The sequence below is a fragment of the Passer montanus genome, unplaced genomic scaffold, assembly GCF_014805655.1.
Source record: "Passer montanus isolate IOZ18808 unplaced genomic scaffold, ASM1480565v1 scaffold189, whole genome shotgun sequence".
NCBI lineage: Eukaryota > Metazoa > Chordata > Aves > Passeriformes > Passeridae > Passer > Passer montanus.
This window is the reverse complement of record NW_024366381.1, coordinates 388,189-394,021: the sequence shown is the minus strand read 5'-3', so window position 1 is coordinate 394,021 and position 5,833 is coordinate 388,189.

Sequence of the window (5,833 nt, the reverse complement as noted above, 5' to 3'; positions counted from 1 at the left end):
TTGTTTGATTGTTCCATATTTAAAGCACCAGAGCTGTGCTGAGCAAAGTTAACTGCTAAGGATGTGTATAACCTTCTTGGAATGATATTGTTGGTTTCTTTCCGAGCTAATATTTTTGATTTAAGCTGTCAGATATATAGCAGACAGGTTAGGTGGCTGTGCTGTTACTCAGTGTTTGGTCTTGTGCTTTTTCATTTCTGGCCGTAGCGTAGCAGGGGGGTCAGGGGACACCAGCAGCTCTGTGTCCCCAGCAAACCCCACTTTTTACCATTCTCTCTATGGTTAGCTTTGGTTCTGCAAGTAAAAGTGGTTCCTGTGTCGTGCTTGGTGCTTCCTAGCCCTGTGATGACATTCAGTGGTAGTGCATGAGAGTTTAATTCCGTTCATCCGCTCCAGACTTTTCTTTTCCAGCGTTGGGCACCACGTGCTGGTGGAAGAAGCCGTAGGGAGGAAACAGAGGCGATTCTGAAAGCAAAGAGCGCTCCTGAGATGCCTTAGACGTGCCTGAAATACCTCCTGCCACAGGGCAGGCGCCAGCCCGGGTGCAGGGCGAGCCAGAAATCCGAAAATCAAAGTCGACCACTTCTTTCCGGGTCTTTCCTTTCTCCTACACCTCTGTGCCTCTGCTCTCCTCGCTTGGTCCTGCTCTTCTCCCAGTTCCTGGTAGCACTTCCTTCCCTTGGGGCTGGTCTGGAATGTTGCTGGGATGCTGGTCAGTGGTGGGATTCTGCTTCAGGGTGGGATTCTGCTCCATGGTGGGTTGATGCTCCTCCATGGAATGCTGCTCCTTGGTGGGATACAGCCCCATGGTGGAATGCTACTCCAAAATGGGATTCTGCTCCTCCATGGGATGCTGCTCCTTCATGGAATGCTTCCCCATGGTGGGATACAGCCTCATGGTGGCTTGATGCTCCTCCATGGGATACTGCTCCTCCATGGAATGCTGCTTCTCCATGGAATGCTGCTCCTTGGTGGGATACAGCCCCATGGTGGGATGCTACTCCATGGTGGGATTCTGCTCCACCATGGAATGCTGCTCCATGATGGGACATGGCTCCATGGTGGAATGCTACTCCAAAATGGCATGCTACTCCATGGTGGGATTCTGTTCCACCATGGAATGCTGCTCCATGGTGGGATACAGCCTCATGGTGCATTGCTGCTCCTCCATGGAATCCTGCTCCATGACAGGATACACCCCTGTGGTGGAATGCCACTCCCTGGTGAGATTCTGCTCCACCATGGGATGCTATCCCACCATGGGATTTTGCTCCTCCATGGAATGCTGCTCCATGGTGGGATGCTGCTCCATGGTGGAATGCTGCTCCACCATGGGATGCTATCTCGCCATGGGATGCTGCTCCTCCATGGAATGCTGCTCCATGGTGGGATACAGCCCCATAGTGGATTGCTACTCCAAAGTGGGATTCTGCTCCATGGTGGGATGCTGCTCCGCCATGGGATGCTGCTCCTCCATGGAATGCTGCTCCTCCATGGGATGCTGCTCCTCCATGGAATGCTGCTCCATGGTGGGATACAGCCCCATAGTGGATTGCTACTCCAAAGTGGGATTCTGCTCCATGGTGGGATGCTGCTCCATGGTGGAATGCTGGTCCACCATGGGATGCTATCTCGCCATGGGATGCTGCTCCTCCATGGAATGCTGCTCCATGGTGGGATACAGCCCCATAGTGGATTGCTACTCCAAAGTGGGATTCTGCTCCATGGTGGGATGCTGCTCCACCACGAGATGCTGCTCCATGGTGGGATGCTGCTCCACCATGGAATGCTGCTCCATGGTGGGATGCTGCTCCACCACGAGATGCTGTGCCTCCATGGAATGCTGCTCCATGGTGGGATGCTGCTCCTCCATGGAATGCTGCTCCACCATGGGATGCTATCTCGCCATGGGATGCTGCTCCTCCATGGAATGCTGCTCCTCCATGGGATGCTGCTCCTCCATGGAATGCTGCTCCATGGTGGCATGCTGCTCCTCCATGGAATGCTGCTCCATGGTGGGATACAGCCCCATAGTGGATTGCTACTCCAAAGTGGGATTCTGCTCCATGGTGGGATGCTGCTCCACCACGAGATGCTGCTCCATGGTGGGATGCTGCTCCACCATGGAATGCTGCTCCATGGTGGGATGCTGCTCCTCCATGGAATGCTGCTCCATGGTGGGATGCTGCTCCTCCATGGAATGCTGCTCCATGGTGGGATGCTGCTCCTCCATGGGATGCTGCTCCTCCATGGAATGCTGCTCCTCCATGGGATGCTGCTCCTCCATGGCATGCTGTCCCACCATGGGATGCTGCTCTGCGTTGGGATGTTCCTGCCCCTTCCTGCCCTCCCCTCCCGTTCCCGCTGCCCCCTCCCCACGTTGGGAAGGGCCAGGGGAGCAGCCCCGGGAGCTGCAGGGCCGCCCCTTCCTGGAGGTGCCTGACTCCCTGTTTACACACGGCCTGGGCTCCATGCCAGGCTGGGCAGTTATTCCCAGGTCTGCTCCATCTGCTCCCAGCTCTTGGGGGACACACGCCACCTTTCTGGGCTCCTCCTCGGGTCTGTGCTTTTGTGGATGTGGCTTGTCTCTCCTTCCTGCTGCTAAACACCTCCTGGCTTTCCCCTGCTCATCTGTCCTCCTGGGAAACTTTGGGAACCATCCCTTTGGGAACCATCACTTTGGGAATCATGATGTGGGGATTTATGTACAAAAGGAGCTGGGGGTCACAAAGAGGTTTAGGGGTCTGTGGTGACCCCGCTGAACCAGTTGTGAGCTTTTAAAAATCCCTGTGGATCCAGGAGGGTGAAAGTCTTTAGGTACCTTTTGGTAACTCTTTCTAGCCCGTAAAAAAAAGTGCTTTTTGGTTTTTCTACCTTTTCATACTCTTTTTCTAGTTCTTCTACGGAGAAGGCCAGTTCTTCTCACACTGGACTCCAAACTTTTGGCACCTGGGAATGTTTATAAGCCACGAGTAGCCTAGATGATCCCAGCCCCCCCTAATTCCCCCAATTTTGATCTTTTTACTACAGCTCCCGTCACTTTAGGATGAAGGGTGGATGAAGGGTTTGCTCTGCAGGTGCTTTCACTCTTGGTGTTACCAGGCAGAGATGTAAAAACCCCATCCCGAGTTTTGTCTTTTCTTCTTAATCTGATTTATTGCCACAGAGAGTGAAGTGCAGCCGGTCTGACCCGGGGCTCCCACCCCACCCCTTCTCAAACACTGTCACAAAAGTGGTTTGTAATAATTTTTTAATGACTTGCCTCTTTTACAACTCGAATTCTTAATACCTTAGACAACAAAATAAACCTGCATGAATATGGGGGAGCGGGGAGGGGGAGGTTTTGAATTAACCCAAACTATTCATTGAAGGTGTTTTACGTTGCTGGGCTTGATTTGCTGTTGGTTGTGGTGTTGCCATTGGTGTGCTGCCAGGTATTTCACCCCACTATTTCTATTTACACAGATCTGCCTTTGTTAGCCAAGCAGAGATCGCCTGCCAAGGTTGTTTTCCCCTCCTCAAAACAAAAATCCCACCCATCCCTCCATCCCCATGCTGGATTTCCAGCCTGGCCTCAAACGACATTCCACTACCCCCAGGCTTTTAAAGAAAAAAAATATCTGGAGTACTGGAAAAAGGACTTTTATTGTCTGCAAAGGTTGCTGGTAGCAATTCTGTCCATGGTTTGCCACCCTGCCAGCAGCAGGATTTTGGGGAGGGGGTGGTTGTAGGCGAAAGCCAGTCGTGGTGTAGCGCATCCCCATCCCACATGGTCTGTGTACTCGTTGGAAATAAACTTTTGGATTTGTTTCAAGCCTTTGGAGGTGCTGCTCTGTGCGTGTCGAGCCCTGGGGAGGTGGGATCCTGTCCTGGTTGTGGTTGGAGGCAGTTCCCAAGGGGTTCTCCCTGCCAGGGAGGGTTTAGCAGGAGTTTTGGGCCTGAGGTTTCAGCAGCTTTTTGTTCCCACAGGATGGGGCAGGTCAGGGGAGAACAGGCTCCTTCAGGGTGGGACATTGCTCCTTGCTCAGAAATTGAGAGACTTAAAATTCCCAATTTCATTGTCCATCCTTCTCCCCTCTCTTTCCTCCTTCTGCCAGCCCTGGCACTCGGCACAGGAGCAAATCCAGATGAGGCCATGGAGCTGCTCATGGTCTGGAAAACGCTCTGGGAGAGCTGGGGGTGTTCACCTGGAAAAGGGAGAGCTCAGAGCCCCTTGCAGGGCCTGAAGGAACCTTCTAAAGAAAGACAGATTTTTATAGGGCCTGGAGGGACAGCAAAAAGGGTTTTAATCTAAAAGAGGGTTGATTCAGGCTCAGACATAAGGAAGAATTTTTTAATGGGAGGGTGGGGAGACCCTGGCACAGGGTGCAAGGAAGCTGTGGCTGCCCTGGATCCCTGGAGGTGTCCAAGGCCAGGCTGGCTGGGGTTTGGAGCACCTTGGGACAGTGGAAGGTGTCCCTGTGAATGACAGGGGGGTGAAACTGGATGACTTTTAAGGTCCCTTCCAAGCCAAACCATTCCAAAATTCTGTGATTCCATGATTCTCACTCTGGACTACCAAAACGCTTCCTGATCACAAAACCAAACACACTCAGCTCCTGCCAAATTCCCCACATCCTGAATTTTCCCTCCAGTTTCACAGGACCCTCAGGGGTGAGTGTTTTCCCAGCAAAGCTGCTGGACACTTTTGCTGGCACATTTTAAGGCTGCTTGGCATCAGCTCATTTCTGTGCTCAGGAACAAGGTGTCACCTAGGTTCTGAAATAAAACCACCAGCACCCAGCCCAGCATGGATCTGTGCTGATATTCCAGTTTTTCCAAGCACCAAGCTCAACTCCCATCCCTTTCTGTGTCCATCCCTTTCTGTGTCCATCAGAGCAGCTCCAAAGCAGAGTCCAGGAATGAGCTGAGGCCAAGCAGCCCCAAAATGTGGGGGAAGACACTCAGCGCTGAGGGTCCTGTGAAAACTTAGGGAAAATTCAGGATGTGGGGATTTGGCAGGAGCAGAGTATGTGATCTGGTGATGATTTGGTAGTGCAGAGTGAGCATCATGGAATCACAGAATCCTGGAATGGTTTGGCTTGGAAGAGACCTTGAAAGTCATCCATTTTCACCCCCTGTCATTCACAGGGACACCTTCCGCTGTCCCAAGGTGCTCCAAGCCAGGTGTCACCATAGATTCTGAAATAAAACCACCAGCACCCAGCCCAGCACGGATCTGTGCCGATATTCCAGTTTTTCTAAGCACCAAGCTCAACTCCCAGCCCCTCCATCCCTTTCCGTGTCCATCAGAGCAGCTCCAAAGCAAAATGGTGTCTCTGGGGAGGAAGCAGCCAAGTCTCTCCTGGGCTGCCAGGCAGCTCAGCTGTTCCGTGGCTCCCTGGCTCCAACACTCGCTCCCTTCCACGCCCGCCTCGCCAGGATTTGGCTGTGGAGCAGCATCTGCCGAGCAGGAGGAGGTGAGGAGCTGCCATGGAGAGCGTGGGCGAGGCGCTGCTCCGCGCGCGGGCCGCAGCCAGGCCCGGCTCCCTAATGAGAATAAACCCATCTGCACTAATTGCGTTCATTAGCTGCAAGGCGGGCAGCTCGGCAGCAGCGGGGAGAGGAGAGGCAGAGCTCATCTCCTGGGGACGGATTTGTGCCTGAAGGGCTGGAGCCGCCAGGGAATGGGGGCACGGGCTGCTCTGAGGGTGAGGAGGGCAGGAGCGCAGGTTTCACCGCCTCCATGTTGTCACTCTTGGTGGCACGGACAGCGTGTGACACTCGTGTGGCCGAGGGCACCCTGGGGATGGGCCCGAGCTCCTTTTCTCCATGCTGGAATTGTTGTGCCTGC